A 23822-nucleotide genomic window follows, 5' to 3' on the forward strand; every position below is an offset into this window, starting at 1 on the left:
CTAGCGCCGTGGGCAGAAGATGCCCATAAATCCATGAGGCAGGGGATCTGTGGAAGGGATGGATCCCTGTTAATGGCCTTGGGGGTGCTTCACGGGCGCCTGTCACTTCAGACGGCTGCAACTGGGGGGAGCCAAAAGGGAGAACTGTGGTGCCTGGAGTAGGTGCTTTTTTTAAAAAATTATTTTAAAATTTATTGATTTATTTGGGAAAGAGGGAGAGGAGCACTAGAGGGAGAGGAAGAGAATCTCAAGCAGGCTCCACGCTGAGCATGGAGCCCGAAGCGGGGCTCAATCCCATGATCCTGAGATCATGATCTGGGCTGAAAAGGCAGAGACACCCAAGAACCTCTTGAGTTGGTGCTTTTAAAACCAGTTCCACCAAAATGAATAATTTCTTACTTTTCTCAGTTCATGACTCTGAGCCTCAAAACCGAAACACCTGACTGTCCTAGCCGGCAGCGGCTGACACATGACCCTTCCTTTCGCTCCTAGGGCAGCGCCTCTGATGGGGTCCGGGATACATGCTCGGCTGGTGGCTTCTCGGCTTTGAGCACAAATGTGGGGACTTTGACAGAAAATTTCTGAAGAGACCAAATACTGAGTTTCCTTCAGTCTCAAGTGGCAAGTTAAAAATGTGATTATAGGGTTGACTGTTATGTTGAGATTTAATTTGCTGCTTTATTCCGTCAACATTATCGAGTGAAGTGAGAATTTAGTTTTCAGGGCCGATGTGGAAGTTTGTTTATATAATGAGCTTAGTCATGAAAAAGGCAAATCGGTTTCTCATGTATTTTCATTCACTGAGTTTTGGCTGAAAGATTAAAGACTGAACTCTGATCATATTACATTTTGGTTGCCTCTTGGGTGTCTGGTGGTGGTTCCTTTAATTATGCCATGTCAGATCGAATATTTGTCCTCCTTTGGATTATTAGAAGAAAACAGTGCTCTCAGTTATAGCGCATGAGGTCAGAGGCCCTTTTTTATCCAGCAAGACAGGACACTACAGGTGTCCTCCACAAATCCTTCCCTCCGCGTTGACTTAATGGAGCCCTGGGCGGGCATGCAGGGGTCCAATTGCCATTGACTCAGATTCAAGGCCTCTTTTCTTTTTTAAAAATTTTGTTTATTTGTCAAAGAGAGAGAGCACAAGCAGGGAGAGCAGCAGAGGGAAAGGGAGAAGCAGGCTCCCCACTGAGCAGGGAGCCCGATGCGGGACTTGATCCCAGGACCCTGAGATCATGATCTGAGCTGAAGGCAGCTGCTTAACTGACTGAGCCCCCCAGGTACTCCTCAAGGCCCTTTCTGATGGAAAGCTTCCATTAAAGGAGAAGCAAGGCCATTCTTCTATTTTGTGAGCACTCACCATGTTGGATCCTAGGCATTCTTTTTGCATCTTAAATAATAGCTATTACAGCCTTCCTTCGATAAGTCCTCCCATAAGAGAGACTGCTTTACGTCATCTGGCATTGCTCATGGCATCGGGGGGGTTCCCGGGATGCCAAGTGCTGGCAATATTGGTGAGAGAGCACCCGCTCCTCTGGGTGGTTGAACACGAACAGCCTGATGAGTGGACAGCGGCTGGTGTCAGTTTCTAGCTACCCAGCAAATTCCCACAAACACAGCAGCTCAAAACCGCCCAGTTTGGTATCTTCCTGTTTCTGTAGGTCACAGTGCAGGCACAGCTCAGCGGGGCTGTCTGTTCAGGGTTTCACCAGATTGTGACCCCGGTGTCAGCTGGGCTATGTTCCTACCCGCAGAAGGGAAGGCCGTTTTTCCAACTCATGCAGGTTGTTGGCAGGATTCTTTTCCTGTGGCCGGAGAATTCACGGTGCCGCCTCTCCAAGGCCGGGAAGAGAATGTCTCCCTCCAGTCTGCCAGGACCTGAGTTTTCCAGCACACGGTCACAGAAGTGACCGTCCAGCCATATTTGCCATCCCGTACTGGTAGAAGCAAGTCACATTGTCAGCCACACTCAAGGAGTGGGGATCAATGCAACAGTGTCACTCACTGGGGGTCACTTGAGGTGTGAGACAACGGTAAGGGAGGCAGTTTGAGTAAAGGGGTATTTCCAGCCAGGAAGGGACAGGTGGGCTCTGACACCAGCCAGGAGGACACAGAGAGGGCCAGAATATTGCTGGGCAATGGTAAGGCTAAAAACTTGACTGTGCTGGGATGAAGAATTTTGACTTCATTTTAAAAACAGCAGGAGCCAATCATTGTTTTTGAACTTTTTTCTTTTTGAGCACGTATATAAAGATAGGCAGATGATGGGATTGGGCCAGAAACACGATGTTCCTAAAGTTACAGAATCTCAAAAGTGTGAGTTCACATCTGTCCGCACCCCCACTCATGCCCATGGAGTCCTGCTGGCCCAACGTGGCCCAGGTCATCCCACCATTGTCCAGAACTGGCCACATTCTTGCAGGAGTCATGTGGAGCGGTACCCACACTTCAAACGACTTGGTGACAAAAGGTCACCCAAGCCTTAGGGAAATGAGCTAATCTGACTCTGGCAGGGGAACGGGCTAGCCCTTCTGGGATGTTTACACAAGTGAGGCTTCCATGGTCAGATGTCAATCATCCCCACCATGGAAGTGCTTAGGGCTTCCAGGAATTCCCCATCTCACCTTGGTCTACTGCCCTCTGCTCTCTGCTCCCCAACTGCCATGAAACAAAACATTCCAGCAGCAGAGAGCTGCCCTTGGATGAGTCCCTGTCACTGTTATTCTTTTCTCCTGGACTCCCAATGGAAAGGGAAGAAATGTTTTTCCTGGTCCCAAGCTTATCCTCAACACACATGTGTGTCCACTGGCTGGCAAATGCAAACTAACACTTACCAAGAAGATGAGAGAGCATACCAAAAGGGAGCTTTAGAGGAAATTGAGATGATTTCAATACTTATGTTCCAAGCATTCTTCAAATCACAAAGAGGATTTAGAAACAAAACCCAGACTCTTCTAGTTCTTCATTTATTCTTATAGTTACCTAGAAGGTCTGGAATAACTGCAATTATTTCCTTCCTTCATTTCATTTGTGTCCCACTCACCCCCAAAATACAGTTATTAGTCAGTGATGATAAATATGTCCTTGACAAAAAACATTCAGACTTTACAGAAGTCTACAACATAAAACAGTACAAGTCCTCTGCAGTCCCACCCTCGTCTAGTTAACTGTGTGGAAGTTAATGAAGGGAAACCTCACTGAGAACAGCCTACAGTGGCCAGCAGGATGCTCACTGGGTGACAAGGGCAGACCCCACAGGGACAGACCACCTTGCACAGAGATACTACTTAATTATCCCAGCAGGAGAAAGCAGAGTTTTCTTCTGCCCTGACAACAGCCCAGCCAATGAGAGACTGTCACAGCTCAACCAATGAGAAGTAGTGACAGTCCAGCCAATGCGTGGCAATCAGGCTCAGCCACTGAGAAGCCACCATACTTCCAGTTCCCAGTTGACTGTTGACAAACAGCCCTAAGCCTCTTTTCCACTATAAGTGAACCTCCTGGGCTCTGTCCTATGGTTTTTCTGTAGGTTTCTTTACCTGAGTTGCAATTCTGTGCTATTCTCGAATAACTGGTAAAGTAACTGGCAACTTTATTTGTAAGGTTAACTATAATGAACAATTTTTAATATGTTCTTTTGTCTATGTATAATTTATAATTTAATATGTTCTTTTGTCTATGTACCAGAAATCGTCTCTTCATTCATTCATTCATTCATTCATTCATTCATTCTGTAACTTGTTTAACTTACTTAACTACCATCTTGAACATCTTTCCTTATGCAGAGACATACATGTTTGGGTTCTATTTTGGCCTTAACTGAACTCGAAGTTCAAGTTAAAATTAGGGAAGTGGATTTTTTACCTGCCTGTGGAATTTCTTCTTCAGATTTTATTTGCTTTTCCTAAGGTTCAGAGAGAGAGAGCACATGGTTTGAATCAAAATGAATCAAAAGTAAGCCAGAAGAATTTTCTGATTCGTTAAACTTCTCTGCCTGTTTTTTTTTAATCAGTGGAGCCAGCAATATTGATAAATCATCCCCTTCCCACTTGCCACCCACCTCCACCATTTCTGAGCTATCAGTTCCTCAGGAGGGCAGAGGGAGAATGGGATGAAGGGCAGGGTCTCCTTCCGGAAGAGGCCCCACACCTTGAGCTTAGGGCACAGCTCAAGGTAGAGACAATCCCGATGTGTTGGCAGGATGTCCTGAGTACTCTGAGACAGCACCATCTGGCTTGCTGCAGCAGGAGGGATCCCTGAGCCTCATACATGCTGCAGGGAGGGCAAGGTACATTAAATATAACTCATCCTTTTCTAACAGAGCAATAGTAGCACAATATATGCTATGTAAGGATATATCATTAGAGATCTTGACTGAGGAACATTTACAGCATGTGTATCGAATGTCTAAAAAGTGGTGAGTCCAGGATTTGGGAATGCAGCAGGGAACAAGCGGGACAACAGCACTTGCCCTTGTGGAGGTGACATGTAAGAGTGTGTGGGAGGATGGCCACAGATGATGAATATAACCCTAGAAGGTGCCATGGGCAGGAATGAAGGAGCAAAGTGGGCCAGGAGTCATGTGAGTGTGAGTGTGAGTGTGTGTGTGTGTGTGTGTGTGTGTACGTATGCTGGGGGAGGGGTGGAAAGCTTTGATTTTAAGTTGGTGGTTAAGGAAAGCCTCTGAATTGTTAACATGTGAGCTGAGACCTAAGGAGCCTGTGCTGGTGAGTGAGAAAGCCAGACAGACCCTGGGGAAAAGCATTCTGGGCATGGGAACAGCATTTGCAAAGGTGAGGGGCAGTGAGGGCTTGGCCAATAAGCAGTAAAGAGTCCTCCGTGCTTGAGGTGGACTTAGCAAGGGACAGAGTTTTCAGAATTAAGGTCATAGGGTGAATGGAGGATAGAGCACATAGGGTCTTATAGGCAATTTTTTACCTTTACCTATGATAAGCTGCACATATTTAGAGAGTATAGCTTGGTAACTTTTGACACATGTGTAATTGATAACATCATCACCATAATCAAATATGAACATATCCATCACCAGAAACCTTCCTTGTGCCCCTCATGACTCTGTATCCCTTCCCTCCCAACCCTCCCAGCCTAGTATAGAATAGTTTGGGTTTTTTCCCCAAATGGATATCCAGTTGTTCCAGGATCATTTTTGAAAACTTTGCTTTCACCAATGAATTACCTTTGCATTTTGTAGAAAGTTGGCTTCCTGTGTGTGGGGGTCTCTCTGGATTCTGTTCTGTTTCGATGATCTAGCTCTATCTCCCCACTGATCATGTACTGTCTTGGTTACTGTAGCTTTATAGTAAGTCTTGAAACCACATAGTGTTAATCCTCTGACTCTCTCTTTCTCTCTCTCTCTTTTTTTTTTTTTTTGGTTAAGCAATTCCTTAAGATTTTATTTATTTGAGAGAGAGAGAGAGAACATGAGTGAGCAGGTGGGAAAAGGGGCAGAGCGAGAGAGAGAATCTCAAGCAGACTCCTCACTGAGTAAGGAACACCTCCTGGGGCTTGATCCCATGACTGAGCCCAGATCAAGAGTCACGTGCTCAACCTACTGGGTCACCCAGGTGCCTCTTCTTTTTAAAGTTGTTTTGGCTCTTCTACTTCCCTTACATTTCCAAAAGGATTTTCAGAATCAACGTGTCCTGTTTGCTGCAAAAGATACTCTGGGATTTCTGATTGCGATTACATTTACAACATACATTAAAATGAGGGATGTTGAGACCTTCACCACACTGATTCGGGCCATGAACTTGGAACATCAATCCAATTTTTAGTTTCTTACTTTTTCTTGGTGATGTTTTGTGGGTTTTGCACATGGTCAAATCTGTCCTAAATATTTCATATGTTTGATACTACTATAAAAAGTGTTCTTTAGTGCTCGCTTCGGCAGCACATATACTAAAATTGGAACGATACAGAGAAGATTAGCATGGCCCCTGCGCAAGGATGACACGCAAATTCGTGAAGCGTTCCATATTTAAAAAAAAAAAAAAAAAGTGTTCTTTAAATTTCAACTTGCAATTGTGTGTTTCCAGGATAGAAAGATAGCATTTGTTTTGACACATTGATCTTGTACGCTGCAACTTTGCCAGACTCTGGTATTAGCTCTAGTGAGATTTTTGTGGACTCTTGTTGGGTTTTTCTACAGAGGTGATCAGGCTATCTAAAGACAGTTTAACTCCCTTTCCAGTCTAGATCCCTTTACTTTCTCTTCTGTGATTTATTTTACTGACCAGACCTTCCAGTAGCATGTTGACTAGAAGGGGTAAGAGTAGGTGCCCTTGCCTTGTTTCTGATCCTACAGGCCAAGATTTCTGGTTTTCACTATCAAGAAATGTTAGCAGTGGGTTTTTCACAGATGCCTGGGGTCAGCCACACTGAGCCATGGCTAATACCTACACAGACACACACACACACACACACACACATTTTATAAATTGGCTGAAATTCAGTGTAGGGTAGTGATGGCTTCATTCATGGGAGGTACTGGTCTGTAGTCTTCTTGTAATGTCTTTCCTGTTGGAGGCAAGATAATGGCTTCACCGACAAGCAGGGAAGTGTTTCCTCTCCAAGTTTCTGGAGGAGTTTGTGTAGGGAATATTATTTCTTCCTTTCACATCAGTGAAGCCATTTGGGCCTGGAGTTTTGTCGGTGGAAAGGCTTTCAACCACAAATTCAATTTGTTAGATGGATATATGGTTATTAAGGTACACATTTCTGTTTGAGTGAGCTTTGGTCATTTCAAAAAAAAATTATTCATCTGAAGTGTCAGATTTACTAGCATAAAGTTGTTCATAATATTCCCTTAAAATCCTTTTTTATCTGCAGAGTCTGTCCTGTCACCTCCTCATTCCTGATACTGGTCTTGTGTGTCTCGTCTCTCCTTTCCTGACCTGTCTGACCAGAGACGTGTCACTTTTAGTAAGAACTAGCTTTTGGTTTCACAGGCTGTCTCTGCTTTTTTCTGTTTTCCATGCTTCTGGCTTTCACTCCCATCTCGGCTCATCCCGTTCTCCATTCACACTGAATTCGTTCACTCTTCTTGCTCGCGTTGTCCCAGGTGGAAGCCAAGGTCATTGGTGTGCGGCCATCGGTTTTCTCTGACACAGGCGTGGGCGCTGGGAAGCGTGGCTCTGGTGGTCCTAGCAGTCTTCACGGGCTCTATTTCCATTTTCATTTAGTTCAGTTATTTTCTTGTCTTCCTGTGGCCTGGGTCATTGTATTTCTTGTCTTCTTGTCTTCCTGCCCCTCTGAAATGTGGGTCATTGAGAAAGTGTGGCACTTACTTCCCAAATATGCATGAGTTTTCCCCATGTCCTTCTGCTCTTGATTTCTATGTCAAGAAATCCATTTTTGCTAGGGAATGTGCTCTGGATTCCCCGAATCTTTTTAAGTTTATTGAGTCTCATTTTACGGTCCATAATATGGCCTGTCTGGGTTCAAAAGTACCCTTGAAGAAGTGCCTATTCTGCTGTTCTGGGTGGCATGTTCCCCGAATGTTGGGTCCAGTTGTCTGCTAGTGATGTTTACTTACAGGTTTTCTGCTGTGTCCTTACAGGTTTTCTCTACTGGTTTTTTCATATTGAGAGTGGGCAGTATTAAACGCCTACTGGACACGTCCACTTTCCCCCTATTTACAACAATGCTGCATTGAACAGGATCATACATTTGCTTGTGGCCTGGTGTCTGTTTCTTCCAGAAAGCCATGCCACTCTGCTTCCACCAGCAGTGTTCAGCATGCCCATGTCCCCAGCCTCTCTTGACTCTGAGGTCACATGTTTGGTCTCCACCTTTCTGTAGTGTCCCCAGATCCCATGTCCCCAAATGGCGGGCTCTCGTGCAGGGGGGGGCCCAAACCTTCCCCTCATGACCTGGCCCAGCATTCCCCCCAGCACCGTTCCCCCACCAGCATCTGTCTCTGAAGCCCAGTCCTCCTCCTACCACTCAGGGGGAGAGACATTCCAGGGGAATGGGCTTCTATAGGACACCACTGACAGCCCGTCTCCTGTCCTGTGTCCTGCGGGGCTCAGTGATTCTCACCCACACTCCGCCTCTCCCTCCTCCCTCACCCCTCAGCATGGTTCCCATATCCTTCTGTGAAGCCTGTGCTCAATGCCCTTCCCCATGAGCTATCTGTGTCTGGGACATCTGGACAAGTCGCCAGGAGGGCCCACAGGAGCTCATAGGCTGGTCATGGAGGATGAGGGAGGGGGCCACTGCCCATGGGAGGAAGGGATGTCTAGGGATGGAGGGACCCACTCTAGCCCTTTTCTTGGATGTTCACACCCAGCAAAGCACACGCTCCCCACTGGTCCCAGAGAGGTGACCCCTGGGCCCCTTCAACCCCATGACTGACCCCCCCAGTCACATAAAGAGGCATGAATCCGTGGCCTTCCAGAGTTCACCCAGAGTCACCCATGGAGGCTGGACACCACAGGCACCAACATCCCCTGCTCTCCCCAACACACAACTGTGAGAAAAGGCAGGGGCCAGTCCCGAGTCTGGGCTGGTCTTCCTCATCCTGCTGATGTTCACAAGTGGCCCTGCTCTCAGGAGTGTTTTCAGCCCCTGAGGTCATGCTGAGTAAATATCCACAGAGATGTCCCCTTTCCTCTGGAGGACCCTTGAGGGGAGAGAGGTGGCTGTGGCAGAGAGCCACTTTCCCCGAGGAAGCCGCCTGTGGGAGGGAGTCTGGGCGGCCATGTGCACTGAGGAGAGCCATGGGTCCACCTGAGCCTGAGCAGAATGGACCGCCACACAGGGATGGTCACTCCTGGGGGCAGGCAGGGCTTGGCCTTTGTCTTCTCTGTTCCCCACAGAGCTCCTCAGGGGGATGCTGCGAAGCACAAGGGAAGTATGTGGTGGCTCCCCCAACCTCACTGGCTCCTCAGGGTAGCTCTGCGTACCTAGCACCATCCTGCCTCCCTGAGTCTCAGTTTCCTGGCCCATCCAGTAGCTCTTCTCGATGCCAAAGAGTTTGGGAGACTCACACTGAAATGCTCAGGAGGTCTCGTGGAAAGTGCATGTGCACACGCACACACACGTGTACACTGGGCATTTCTGCTACCACACAGCACCCTGGGCTCTACTGTAAGTGGGTCCCCATCCAAGCCCTGAAGTGCTCTCACCATGTGAGAGTGAGTCTCAAGTCCTCCTTGGGGGAGGCTCTGGCAGAGGAGGGAAGCAGAGGCACGAGCAGGCCGCGGGTATGGGTCTTGGACCTCGAATGGAGGGACATCTGATTAGCTGGGACAGGGGGTTGGGGAGGGAGGGGGCCAACAGGAGGGAATGGGCGTTGGGCCCACCACAGGAGCCACGGGAGTAGAGTGCAGAGGCTCAGGACTCCTGTCAGATCATGTCTGAGTGGGGAGTGAGCTACACGTGGGCTGGTGGCTGGCGGCGGTGTTCCCTGTCATCTGTGTGTCCCCGCTGTGTTTTTACAGGTTTAATTACATCTCTCCAGGACCTTGGACTTGTCAAGTGCTCTTCAAGATGACCCAGCAGGGTTTCCCCAGTAGGCGCTGAACTGATTAAAAAGAAAATTGAAAATCTTCACACCTCTGCCCCGCTGTAATGAGGAGTGTTAGTCCTGCAAATCTCTGGGTTAGAATTTCTCCAAAGCCTCTGGTCCAGTCCAACTGCCTTTCCCTGGCAGCAGGTGACCATGGTGACGGATGGGAGGGGCGCTCCTTGGTGAGAGCCTCAGTGCTGACGAGTGCAGGGCCTTGATCATCTATCTGGCTCCCTCGGCCCCTCATGGGCACCCAGGGCCCTGAGGTCCATTCCACTGAGCGGGGGGCACCACTGCTCCAATGGCAGTTTAAGGACGGCCCAGTGACTCCTACCTTCACAGCCTGGGGGACCCCTCCCCATGAGCGATGAGGGTCAGAGCTGCTTCTTAAGCAGAAGACAACACACCAGTGGGATGCCCTTCTGGGGTTAAGTGTGCAGGACCCCAGCTGCTGTCTCACTCACCCTTTTTAGCTCCCCTAAAAGTGCCTGTTGTGCTGTGAGCCACCTGTGGAGGGGCTCCGACCAAAGTGACCAGGAACCGAGTCCTGCCAAGGACCCAAGGACTGCATGACTGAGCGTGGAGGGGTGCTCTCCCTCTCAAGCCTTCAGGCCAGACCTCGAGCTGGAGCCCAGACTCCTGACCCACAGAGACACAGACACTAAGAGATTATTGTTTTAGCTGCTCATTTTGGGGGCAATTGATGTTGAGTAGACAAGTAGATTTTGTGACTTCGAGCCAGGGAGCAACCCCCGCCCCCGCCTGGAACCTGGGCCTGTGTGCCCCTCCCCCAGCTCCCAGGATGGGGCAGGGTGCCAGGGAGCCCCACCCCCCAAACCTGGGCCTGTGCACCCCTCCCCCAGCTTCTGGGATGAGGCAGAATGCCAGGGAGCCCCAACCCCCCTGAACTTGGGCCTGTGTGCCCCTCCCCCAGCTCCCAGGATGGGGCAGGGTGCCAGGCAGCCCCACCCCCCCTCTTGGAACCTGGGCCTGTGTGCCCCTCTCCCAGCTTCCAGGATGGGGCAGGGTGCCAGGGAGCCCCAACCCCCCCGAAACCTTGGTCTCTGTGCCCCTCCCCGGCTCCCAAGATGGGGCAGAGTGCCAGGGAGCCCCACCCGCCTGAACCTGGGCCTGTGTGCCCCTCCTCCAGCTCCTGGGATGGGGCAGGATGCCAGGGACCCCCAAACTCCCCAAACCTGGGCTTGTGTGCCCCTCCCCCAGCTCCCAGGATGGGGCAGGGTGCCAAGGACCCCAACCCCCACAACCCAGCCCCCGACCTGCATGCCCCTCCCCCAGCTCTGGATCCTTTGGCCTCTAGCAGCCCGGGCTGTGTCTCTGCCTCACAGAAGGCCCTGGAGGCCCTAGTGCAGGGTTCACACCCCAGGGACGACAGCCTGGGGCAGGAGTCTAGGTGTGATGGCAACCGGGGATATAACCCAGGGACCAGGCCGGGTGGGGTTCACCCAGAGTCATGCCCTTGCTCAGCTTCTCATCCTTCCCCACCCAGTCCCCCCGCCCCAGCTACAGGCCCAGACTGATTGGCCTCTAGCTCAGAGTCATCCCTGGGTCTGGGGTCTGTTTCTGGGAGGACTAGAGTTGAGAGGGTGGGAAGGCAGCCATAGCCCCTGTGGTATGACTAGGGAGCCGGGACCTATATGAGGTGTGGGCATGGCGGCCGTGTCCAGGCACCTGGCCTATGGCAGGCAGGGGAGAGTCAGGCTCACAGCAAGGACTCCAAGACCCTGTCCTGGATGGCAGGGTTCCTGAGGGGGTGCCTGCTGACTCAGCTGGGCCAGAAGGCACCCAGCACCCTGTTCCCAGCCCACACAGCCCGCTGCCCATCAACCCCATTGACACTCGGGTAGCCCTGGGCGCTGTCCCCCTTGCATCCATATCCCCTGGGACCCTCCGACCTGCTGACCGGCTGTGTGAGCACGGACCAGAATAAAACCTAACCTGGCCCCAGCCCAGCTGTCATTCCTATACATCCCGAAGACCAGAGAAACCTTGGGTCGAATGCCATGCATGGTGGAGTGGGAATGTGTGGGGCGAGGGTAGTGGGGTGGGGTGAGGGAGAAGGAGAGGGCATGGGTGTAGTCACACAACACAGGTTGTGGCCTGATGGCCTGGCCCATTGGGCTCTGGGGGTCCCCCCCAACCAAGGCTGGAAAGAAGCCGGGTGGGGATTGCAGGGGTTAGAGTGAGAGGCAGCCTCTGCTGGGGGTAGATGAGGCTGTGGGAAGGGTCTCAGTCTTTGTCAGCCCTCCTGTCTACCCTCCAAGGAGTGCCCCTCCCAGAGGGACCTGGAACACCATTTGGATAGGGTCCCTGGCCAGCTCTCAGCGCCCCAGCCCCACCCGCTGCCCTCTGCAGAATGGTCATATGACTTGGTGGCTGGGAACCTTCTCATTCCCTGGCTGGACTGCCACAGGCAAGTGCTGGATTGACCTACGTTTGTGTATCTCAGGCCACGGGGGTCCTAGGAATCACCATTTGGAGAAATAGTGGCATGTCATGAAAAAGGACAGACGACGTGGGGATACTAATGAAGTCTTAGAAATATGGAGGGACTCATTCCGCTCCAGGCAGGAACAACAAAGTGAATTCAAAGATCAGTCCTTTCCTAAATAAACTGATTTTAAACAAAATTCTCCTATAGTCCCTGCGAACTTTCAGATGGACTTCAAAGCAATGTTGAAAAGCATAACCAGGCTCGTGTATAATTAATGTTGTAAAGCAGTAGTTACATTCATTGTTAAAAACTTTACTTATTTATTTGTTTGAGAGAGAGGGCGTGTGCATATGCACAAACAGGAGGGAGGGGCAGAGGCAGAGGGAGAAGCAGGCTCCCCACTGAGCAGGAAACCCGACATGGGGTTCGATCCCAGGACCCTGAGATCCTGACCTGAGCTGAAGGCAGAAGCTTCACAGACTGAGTCCCCCAGCCACCCAAGACACATTTGGAAAAGGAAGTGTCATAAGGAGTGGCCAGTCCAGGCAGACATTACAGCATGTTGTAATGATGCAGCCTTCAGCTTGGCAGCAGTGCCATTGAGTGAGGTCAGCGGGACCCAATGCAGCGAGAGACCGAACCCGTTACACCCAGAAACCTCATTTCTGCCAGGGCAGGTGTTCTGGGAGCAGAGCTCCAGGTGGGTTCTTGGGGTTGTCAGGAGGCGGGGAGGGAGGGAATCAGCAGGCAGGGGGAGACCTGGACTGAGCTAGTCAGCCCCCGTCCCACAGGAGCTCCCGAGTCCCAGTGGCTCCATTGACCCAGAGCTGGTGCTGGCCGGAGGCAGGGCTGACCTGCTAGAGCTCCACTAGTCACTGACCTCGTTTGGCCCTCAGGGACCAGGGGGCTTCTGTTTGGCCTAGGGCAGATCTCTGGGGAAGGGGCAGCTGTGGACAGCAGCCAGAATCGATGAAGGAGACCCGAGCCCAGCCGGCAGCACCTACTGTGGTATCGAGGGACAGGGCACACTCTTGTGATGCTCCCGTCATTGGTCATGATGTGAAACATTTACGCAAGGATTTTTGCCAATTTCCCCACTGGGTTGTCTGGCTATTTGCTGCTGACTTGCTCTTTATATGTTCTCTGCTAATAAATGCATGGCAGATCTCTCCTCCGAGGCTTGGACTTCTTATTAATGTTTTACGCTGAAGAATGGTTCCGTCTTATTAGCAACAGCCTGACCCTTCTTTACTGAAATTCCGGGAGGGCTTGGAGCACCTCATCTCCTTCTGCCTCTGCCTGAGCAAACAACCCTTCCAGCAGCATGGGCCCTTGAAAATCATGAACTCTGATTAAAATAAGAAGGGAGGGGCGCCTGGGTGGCTCAGAGGGCTAGGCCTCTGCCTTCGGCTCGGGTCGTGATCCCAGGGTCCTAGGATTGAGTCTGGCATCAGGCTCTTTGCTGAGTGGGGATCCTGATTCCTCCTCTCTCTCTCTGCCTGCCTCTCTGCCTACTTGTGATTTCTGTCTGTCAAATAAATAAATAAAATCTTTTAAATAAATAAATAAATAAATAAAATAAGAAGGGAGAATGCATTTGTCACAATTCTTTCTGCCGGAGAGTTGTAGTTGGAGGGACTCAGTGTGGCGCAGACTGAGTTAAGACGGAATTGCTACTGCAGGACACAGGGTTCTCACTCAGCGTCTCGCCTCTGGAAACTCACTGAGTGTGACAGTTACAATTTAGGGGTTGTGAAGTGAATTTCTCTGTGGGCTAGACATTCGTGTGGGTATTAATTTGTTAAATTTTGGAGGTTGTTCACATCCCCCCTGATTTTCTGCTTTAAAAATATCCGATGGAAGAGGAAAGCTCCCACTTCCCCATGCACTTACTGGAGCATATGCGGAGCCGGGAGTGCCCAGCCATGTGCCCATGCAGTCTTCAGGCCACGCCCCCTCCACTGAAGCAAGCCCCACACAGGCCACAGTGACCATGAAGGTGGATGCAGAGTGGTCCCTCCCCAGGATAACAGCCCCCAGCGCTCTTGCTACTGTGTAAGCAAGAAGGGCCAGAGCACACGCACTCCCCATCCCGGAGGCCAAATCCCTGTCCCAGGCCACGTGGGTTTTCCTGGTCAAAGTCTGTGGCCAGCCCTGGCCCATGTTCCAGGGATGCTTGCGGCTCTGAGAGCCATGGTAGGCTCTGGCTTTATGCTAGTGTAACTAGAAGACCCTGACCTGGACAGCAGGGGACCCCAGGAGAGGCCAGGTGCCCCCAGGGTGGGGTGGTCGCCCTATGGGGAGGCCCTCCCCACCCTGTCTGTCTCAGCAGTGAGCTTACATGATGATAACTCATTCCAGTAAGTTCCATCTGTTTCCCCAAACCTGGTCTTCACTCCTGTCATAATCCATTCTGGGCCCTGCCAATTGGTACGGGCTTGCTGCTGGATTTGGGGTCCGTACTCTCCTGGGGAAGGTGTCTTCATTTCCTGCCTCTCACAGAAGTTTTGCCTCCTCAAACATGCTGGAGGGCTCGCCTGCATGCCCACACTCCCTCTGAAGCCCCTCCAGCCCCTGGGTTAGCTCAGGGAAGGCAGTGGAGGTGATGGGGACCCTACCAGGTCGGAGACAGCAGCTGCACTCCTGGGCACCCTGTCTCCAGAGCCCTCGTCCTGGGAGAAGCTGGCTGCCATGCGGGACCCAGGGAAAGGCCCACATGGTGGAGACGGGGAGCGGAGAGCATCAGACCAACAGCCCTTGAGGCCACAAAGAACACATGAGTGAGCTGGGACATGGACCCTCCCCCTGGCCTTCATGTGGGAGGGTGCCCCGAGAGCCAGGTGGCAGAGGCACCCACCCAGCCACGCCCAGACTCGTGGCCACAGAGACGGCAAGCTAATGCAGTCGTAGTTTCCAGATGCTAAGTTTGGGAGGCAGTTTGTCACACTGCTGTTGGTTATTAATACAATTATCAAATAGCCTCAAATGTCTTCTGGACATCTGTTAGAAATATCACTTTTTTTTCCCTTTATGCCTTCAGTGTAATAAAATGTCTCCTCATAGGTCCTGGACGGGTAGATCTGTCATCAAGGGTGCACTTAGGCACCTAAGGGCCCGCTTCCACCTTGCCTGCCTCCCTCCTAGTCATCCGTGGTCATGTGAGCCACACCATGTCTGGCAGCCATGCCTCACGGCCACATCTGTCCCTCAGCCACCCCACCAGCCCCGAGAGGCCTACGTGCATGCGGGGAAAGGGAAGGGCCCAGGCAGTGGGGCTGATGAAGGTTCCCAGCATCCCTGCCTCAGTCTCCCTGCCAGCCCTGAGCTAGGCTGGCACTTCCTTGTCCATTCCCAGCGGCCTTTCTGCTTAGAGCTGAGGGCGCCCTCCCTCTCACACAGTGCCTGCCTGGTGTGCCTCACCCAGGGAATGAACCCCACCCTCGTGGTCCATGTTGTCATGATGCAAATGCCCCGGGCCCCCTGATGCTTCTCTGGCACGGGTCTGGCTCCATTGTCTCACTTTCCTGGTTCACAAGTGCTCCCCCGGAGCTGACCGGCCTTCCGCCCCGGAGGAAGGGATGCACAGGGAGACGCGCTGTTTCCTTCTTCCTGGAGCCATCTGTCCTGCCCCTGCTGGGCAGCCAACCTGGGTGGCCGGAGTGCAGGGCGTTCTCCGCCTCCTGGCAACATCCCCGGGCCTGCCCTTAGCACCTGTTGTGCTCCCCGTGGACCCCCCGGTGCCGGCCGTCCCAGAGTGGCCTGAGGAACGAGGAGCGGGCCGGGCGCGGTTTCCTTCACGGGAGGCACGCTGAGCCTTCTCACCCACATATTCTAGTGCATTTCTGACATTTTCCTTCTAGACATGTCATGTTATATTGGTTTGTGTTTTAGAACAAATTCTCTAGTTCATTGTCTCTCTTTCAACGTCTTTAGGTCTGTCATCTCACTGAATTTTAAAAATGCATCCAAATTTGTGTTTTAAAATAGCTTTCTGGCCTTGTTCTGCTAAGGAAAGACTTTCCCTCCCTACCCTTACATCACATAACATTGTTTTTATGTGTTTTTAAAACATGTAAATCTCTTAATCTCTTTGAAATTAATTTTTGCAAGGTAGCAAAACTTCACTTCTTTTAAGCATAAAATACAGTCAATCAGCATCTGAAAAGATTTTCATCTTACTAATAATTTTAAAACTGAATCCGAGGTCACAAGCGGGCATCTGCTGCCTCCTTGAGCGGCTGTATGACAATGATGGGTGTCCACAGACGCCCACAGAGCAGAGCCCCCCCCATGCTCCTGCATTACTGATGGAAACCCAGCCCCACACTGTCCATCAAACCTTAATTTATGCATAGTTTTGACCCAGTAATGGCACCTCCAGAAATCTGTCTACAGAGCTCTCACACGAGCATACAAAGATGCTCATTGTGGCATTAGTTTTTATTCTAAATAAATAAAACCAGGCCAAGTGTCTATCAAAATGGAGTTGGTTAAATAAACCAGCGTACATCCATAATTTAATGTGGCCCTTAAAGCAGATGGAAATATATGTGCGTCTTTTTGCATATATATATGAGGTGTGTCGTGTGTGCAAACATACATATTTATATGGTGTAGAAATTATATATGTTTTATCTATCGTACAAATCTATGTATGAGCTGTATCTATATTTATCAATGTGGGAAATAATGCAAGGTAACTTCTACGGACAAGTGCAAATGCTAATGAATAGAACAGTGTTAACACTAGAATCCCGGGCTTTAAACAATTATATTTCTGTGCATTTGGCGCAAAGACTGAAAGGACAGCAAGCCCTGGTGAGATTTCCACGGACTCTTTTCTACCTTTTTCTTACAGTCTCCGAATGTGTGACTTTGTAACAATGGCAGTGATCAGACATTTATTTTATAAATGAAAGCAGTACAGCTGTTTCTCACAGGACCCGCTCCATTGTAAACAGCTGGGACAATAAACATGACGGACCCTGAGGAAGGAGCTTTCTCTCCTCAGGGAGAAGTTGCGTCCCAGCAGCGGGAGAAACACCATCCAGAATGGTGTCTTCCGTCAACCTGTACTGGGCCCCCCACCTTTCCAGAGGGACCCTGAGGCCGCGGCTGTACCCCTGGGCATCTATGAACAGAAGGCTGTGGGTGAAGCCACCAGTGTTCACTGGTACTATTTCTTTTCATCAAGCCCACACCAGGCCACGTCTGTCCACAGTTCCATGTCTGTCCACAGTCCCACATCTGTCCACAGCCCCACATCTGTCCACGGTCCCACATCTGTCCACGGTCCCACGTCTGTCCACGATCCCCTGTCTGTCCATGGTCCCCTGTGTGTCCATGGTCTCCTGTCTGTCCATGGTCCCCTGTGTGTCCACGATCCCACATCTGTCTATGGTCCTCTATCTCTCTATAGTCCCACATCTGTCAACGGTCCCCCGTCCATATGCAGTCCTGTGATTTTGTCTGCCCTCACTGAGGCCTCTGAGGAAAAGCTGGACCTCTGCTTTTTATGACCATTTCCCAGGAGCCAGCACCATGAAGGACAGAAGCCAGAACACCCAGGTGACCATGACACCAGAGGGGAGAAGTGGAGAGACAGGACCGTTCCCCAGGGTTCAGTGAGGCTACCAAAGGGCTGTGGGCCGGTGCTAGGAACCGGCAAGCTTTCTGGGGAAGACGGTGACTGAGGAAAAGCCAGAGCGGGCAGGTAGGTGGAATCTGGGCAGAGGTCACCCTGACCACTGCTGGAGGCCTTCTGCTCCCCATCTATGTGTGACACATCCATGTGTGAACCCCCACTCTGTGCAAGGCCAGTGCAGAATGCCAGAATCTTCAAGTGCGGGGGTGGATGTGACCATCGGGAGCCATGGGGAGATGGAGGTACTGAACACCCCCTGCTCCTACAGCATGTGCGCTGAGGGTAGAGGAGAGCCAGACGCCCCATGCCCCGGCTGACCTGTATGGGCTGCACCACTGACAGATAGCCTCCCTGAGCCCAGAAGAAGCGGGAAGCATGGAGTGCCACCCAGACCTGGCCGGGGTCAGCAGGGTGCCGAGGGTCAGGCCAGCTCTGGATCTCCCCTGGACAGCACGGGTCCTGGAGGGGGTGAGGACAGCCATCCAAGGAGATTGGAGGGAGGGGCGGCGGGAGGAGGCGAGAGCCAGGAGTGACATGTCAGGGAACCTTATTAATCACACCGTGCACTAATACTAATTACATTAAAATTAAATTGGCAGTCACTCAAGCAGAAAGCATGCGTTTGGCACCCCTGACCATTCCCAGCCAGGGTCCCTGGGATTCTCCTGCCCTCCATCCTTTCTGGCCCAGCTCGGTGGCCCTGCCTGTGTCTCCTTGAGCCCCAGGACCACTCGTCCAAAAAAGCGAGGTCAGAAGCCCACCTGTTCCACGTCCAGCCCAAACACCAGACACCAGCTCGGGGTCATGTGCTAATGGGACAGAAACCCGCCTTTGGCTAGGAGGGCACCGAGGACAGAGCCGTTCCTGTCACCTCAGCCGGTCAGCCACATGGCCAGCCTGGGTCCAGGAACTGACTTACACTCTGGGCGGCGTAGGACTCTGGGGATTTCTCTGCACCACGGGCCAGAACCTCCCACAGGAACCTTCCGCTCTGCTGTTATCTCCTGTCCTACCAGCCAGCTCCTCTTCCCTCTGAAGGAGGTCACTTGATTAGCTGTGATGGGACTGGCCTTGAATAAGGAAGTGGCAGCTGGAACCCAGGCCAGAGGATTCCTGCTGGTCTCACTGTCCTGGGCTCGGGTGTGGTCAGCCCTCTCCAATGCCCAGGACTCAGGATTGGAGACCTCAGGTCTGGGTGGACATCTGGGGACTCTCCCTGTGGGAACGCCGACTGGAAACAGCCCTTGGTGCCCCACCCTCCACTCTCACCACACCCCCCGCCCCCAGCAGGCTCACCTGAGTGGTGACAGGTCCCCTCTCTCCTTCTGAGCCAAGGCCCCATGAGGCCCCAGTACGTTCAGGTGGGATTGGCTCCCTGCAGACTGTTCCCAGACAGACAGAGCTCCCTTCCCAGGCCTCACTCAGGCAGATGGGGCCACCAGACCCCAGCTCCCTGACCTTGGTACCCGTCAGTGACCCTCCAGTCCTCGGCCTCTTGGCCTGGAATGCCAGGGGGTTCAAGGCTCCCAGACGGACGTCCCTGGACCCATGCCTCTGGCCAGGCCTGACCCATGTCTGCTCTCACCCACAGCTACCTTCACTCCCTCTCCTCTCTTTACACGGAAACACAGTCGTTCACCCATCCTGCTCTGCACTATCCAAGACATCAGGACAGGACAAGAGCCCCTTAGCAAGGTGTGTTCTTCTTGCCCTTTCTTCTGGAAGCCCCGCTGGCCAGCTTACTGGCTACCAGCCTACCCCAAAGGTGCCCTCCCCTGGCAGGTGTGGGGTGGGAGGGGCAGCGGGGGGCGGGGGCGGGGCTGAGGGCCACTAGCCAGCCAGCCTCTACTCTATTGGTAGACACAGGAGCTCCCTCCACACCGTGTGGTAGATGCTGCCCTCTGAGGCCATCCAAGACCAAAGCTGGCCGGGCCTCCTGCGCCAGAGGGACGGAGCTTTCCTACTCAGCGGTGTTGGTGTGAGGGGTGCACGGGGCCAGTCCCCTCTCCGGGGCTGCTGCGGCCCAGGCTGCCTCACCGCAGAGAGAGCAGGGGGAAGGAGGAAGGGGGAGGGAGGGGTCGACCCCATCCACATCACGGCCCCCTGAACACCTGTGTGTGGGGGAGGGCTTGGCCAGTGTCATCCTTCTCCTTCATGTGAACAAAACAGAAGCCAGCCTCTCTGGTTCTGAAAACCCAAAGGAACACCCCAGGCTGGAACACAAGTGGTGAGAATCACCTGTGGCCTCCCGGGTGCCCACCAGGGCCCTCCTGGAGCACCTGCTGTGAGCAGCCCCACAGGCAGGGTTAGAGATGGCGCGGGGGGGGGGGGGGGCTCCATGTCTGTTGGCTTGCACTCACCCTTCTGTGCATGGCCCTGGGCACGTGACAGGGGCATGGTTGGGGAGGGAACACTGGGCAGCGGGAGCCAGCCCTCCTCTCACCCGGTGCCACCGAGGGGACCCGTGCCTCCAGGCATAGCTCTGGCCAAAGACCATCCCCCCGGGGGACTCCGCTGGCAGGCCTTAAAATAAAATGTGCACCCTTTCTAGGGATCAATTTACCATCCCAAATACGGACTGTCCATACTGCAACAGAAAACCGAATACTCTGATCGGGTATTTTTAAAAACAAAGCCACTCAGAGGGATTAGGTGGATTGATGTCCACAAACAGCAGGCCCAGCAAACCACTGCAGGAGAAAGGGCAGGGCCAGGTGGTCATTCCAGGCTAATCTGCACCGAAGGAAGATAAGCATTCAAAGGGATAAAAAGGCCACTGTATAAGACCAAGGTTATAATCTACTTCAAAGTGATTATTCATAAAATGGGTCCAATTATGCTATAGAAATAGTTGGAAACTGTAGAAAATCTAATGGGAAGGGGAGGCATCTCTCAGTCCTGAGCAGATCAAGTAGATTCAAAAATGGTTAGGAATTTAGAATCCGAGCATAATAAAATTGATAAGAGAATGAGATTATTCGTGTGTGTATCCTATGCAGCCCTTGAAGTTCTCAGGAAACCTTCCCCGGAATTGGCCACGCCTTGCACCTCCCACTGCGTATGGCATGCTATGACCTTGTCCATCAAGTGCCCCCATAGCCGGGTGCCTCTTCACTGATTTATAAATCATGTGTGGGATAGAACAGTATCGTGCGTACTGCCCGTCATAGGACACACACAGGAGCAGACACGCGCAAGTCTGTGACAGCAGTAAGCAGGAAAGCTGTCTCTCCACCCTCTGGAAGGACACAGGCACCTGCCGGGACACACGAGCCTCCCTGGAAGGGGTCAATGTCACAGACAGGCCCTCATCAGACCCCCCCAAGCCAGAAACCACAGAGATCACACACCAACATCACAAAGAAGAAACAAGGACACACAAGAAATTGCTCACAAAATTAGAACCAGTCAACAAAAGCAACGTCAAAATCAGGAGAAGCACTTAGAAGTTTAAACATGTTTTCTCAGACCAACACGGGGTCAATAGAGCAGCAAAGTACAGAAGGGCCCCCAGACCCGGATTGCAAACCCACCCCAGAACCCTCCCCAGGGGGTGCCACGGCCAGAGTCACTGTTACAGACATATCCGTGAATAAAAAGAATAACAGACAAATTGGAAATTCTGACTCAAAAATTTGGAAACCTAGCAGCAAAATAAACCAAGAGAACCAAAAAGAAATGAACTGAAGGGACAAAACCAGGAAGTGACAAATTAAGGAACACACGTGAGAACCGCTCATGATATCTCAGGGCTAATCCTATGAAAAAATTAGTAAAATAGACAAGCCATGTTTCAACTTTTGCGGCCCGCATTACCGTAACTGAGGGCCACCAAGAGTGTTACAGAAATGGGAAGCAGCAGACGTTTGCTAGAAACACCGTAAGGAGAACGTCAGGGGGCAGACAGGGTTCATTAGCATGCTGGGAAACACGGGCCCCTGCATCGTTCACTCAGAAAGCAAGGACGCTTCTGCTCTGAGAAATCTATTAATTTTACATATTAAAAGGTAAAGACAGAAAGCACGTGTGCACTGCAGCTCTGTGTTCGACACCGAGAAGTTGGGCAGGAACCAAACACCCATCAAAAGTGGGTTGGATCAATAAATCACAGGCATCGGGATGCCTGGGTGGCTCAGTGGGTTAAGCCTCTGCCTTTGGCTCAGGTCATGGTCCCGGGGTCATGGGATTGAGCCCCGCATCGGGCTCTCTGCTTAGCAAAGAGCCTGCTTCCCCCTCTCTCTCTGCCTGCCTCTCTGCCTACCTGTGATCTCTGTCAAATAAATAAATAAAATCTTAAAAAAAAAATAAAATAAATCACAGGCATCCTCACCACGGCCTGCTATACAAGCCCGTCCAAAAGAATTAGATGAATCTGTTTGTCCTGTAGGGAGAGAATGGAGACATGAATTATTCAGTGAAAAGAGAAAGCAGAAAAGCAGTATATTAGTACACGGAAAAACACTTTATGTATTTATAGATAAATAAGATCCATAATTTATATATAAATTGTGTATATATAATTCACCACCTATTGATATAGAACACAAGATGCGATGTCCATGCACAATTTATATATAAATATATGGGTCTATCCCTGCTATGCTCCAAGCCTCCACAGCCTGGGATTAGGAAAAAAAGTAGTTACTGCTCTCACCAAAGGACAAAAGGACTGTGGGACGCCCAGCCCAGCCTCTGCCCTCTGCCTTTTCCCCTGCCCTCCTGCCCCACCCCCACCCCCTGAGTGCTGTGGGTTAAGCTCCTAAGCTCTGAGCTGGTCATGGCTTTGGAGGTTGAGGCAGGTCTGAAAGGTCTTGTCTGAAAGGCCCATCCTGTGGGCTCTGTACCTGTCAGTCGGGCTGCCTTTCAGGGCGCCCCCTGGAAGTGGAAACTGGGTGCTGCTGCAGAGCACCACCCAGGCCCCTGCTTCTAGGCCCCCCAGGATGTTGCTTCCCCACCCCTTACCCGCCCCGGGGACCAGGGAAGCCCACACCCATCCCTGGGGCCACCTGAGGCCTGGCCCATGTCCTCATGCGCTCAGAGAAGGAGGAAGTTTATCTATGTGTTGCAAGGTGCTCGTGGGGCTCCTCAGATCCCGCTTCTACCTGGGTCGGCGTCCCTGTGTGTCAGTGAGGCTCCTCCAGGCTTCGTGCACCCACAGAACTGCCCCACCCAGCTGAGGACTTGAAGACAGTTACCTCAGGGGGCCTACCCCCCGGCTGTTCATTGGTGCTAAATGTATCATAGCCCTGGGTGACCATCGGCCGCCCTCCAGGGAACGTCCCCTGGCATGTCACCAGCCTGGAGACAGGGCCTTGCTCCTGGACAGTGTGGAGGCTGCTGGCGACCTTCTATGTTGTAGAGAATTCTAGAACAGGGCCTAAGCGGGGAGTCCAGACAGTCCCGCGGGTCTGGCATGTAGAGAAACAGGAGGCCTGTGACAGGCACGCCACCCCTCTGGGCATACGGGGTACCTCCTAGGAAAGTGCACCATGGCTACTCCGCGGCGTCACCTTCCGCATGTGTTACCTTGAGCATTGTGTGTCTGCTGCTGAGTTCCTGGCTGGGAAGGTATCTGCAGGTGTCTCCGGGAAGCTGCTCCTGCCTGGCCCCCACACTTGCAGCAGCCCCCTCCCCCCACCTCCCGCTCAGCCGCACACCTGCGTGGTGCCGTGGCTGCCACCTCAGCCCTCTGAATCCAGCTCAGAAGGCTGTTCGGGGCCTCCAACAGTGCCTGGCTCCCACTGGGGCTCCCAAATCACGGCTGCCCCCACCTGTTTCCACAGGGCATTTCCTTGGCAGGCAGGCTGGGGGCAGTCCACAGCCCCCTTGGTCCAGAGACACCAGCGCTCCCGAAGGCCCCCACCATCCTCCGCCTCAACTCCAAGCCGAAGGCTAAAGTGAGCAGGATGGGGCCCTGCCTGGCAGAGTAGTGGCCCTGAGCAGGGCCAAGGGGAGAGGAGGCAGCCCTGAGAGGCGGGAAGGGGGTGAGCACCAGCCAGGTGAGGCCAGGAGTCACCACCAAAGGCAAGCAGACCCTGCGCATAGCCTGGTTTGTAGAATAGCACATGAGATCTTCATCATTAATATGCACACAGAAGCCTGAAATCCATCAGTGGCCCATGTCCTCCAGAGGTCAGAGGAGACACACTTGAATATTGTTGCTTTCCATCTGAATTGCTTCCTGACAAGCC

The 23822-nt window shown here is 52.2% G+C and overlaps 1 non-coding gene across 1 annotated transcript; it reads left to right on the forward strand.

The window, feature by feature from the left end:
* The first annotated feature begins 5898 nt into the window (after positions 1-5898).
* Positions 5899-6005, forward strand: LOC132014686 (U6 spliceosomal RNA). Its single transcript, XR_009403341.1, has one exon. It is a non-coding gene; the product is annotated as a U6 spliceosomal RNA (small nuclear RNA).
* The last annotated feature ends 17817 nt before the right edge of the window (positions 6006-23822 follow it).

The sequence above is a fragment of the Mustela nigripes genome, chromosome 3 (genome assembly GCF_022355385.1).
Source record: "Mustela nigripes isolate SB6536 chromosome 3, MUSNIG.SB6536, whole genome shotgun sequence".
In the NCBI taxonomy this organism is placed as follows: domain Eukaryota; kingdom Metazoa; phylum Chordata; class Mammalia; order Carnivora; family Mustelidae; genus Mustela; species Mustela nigripes.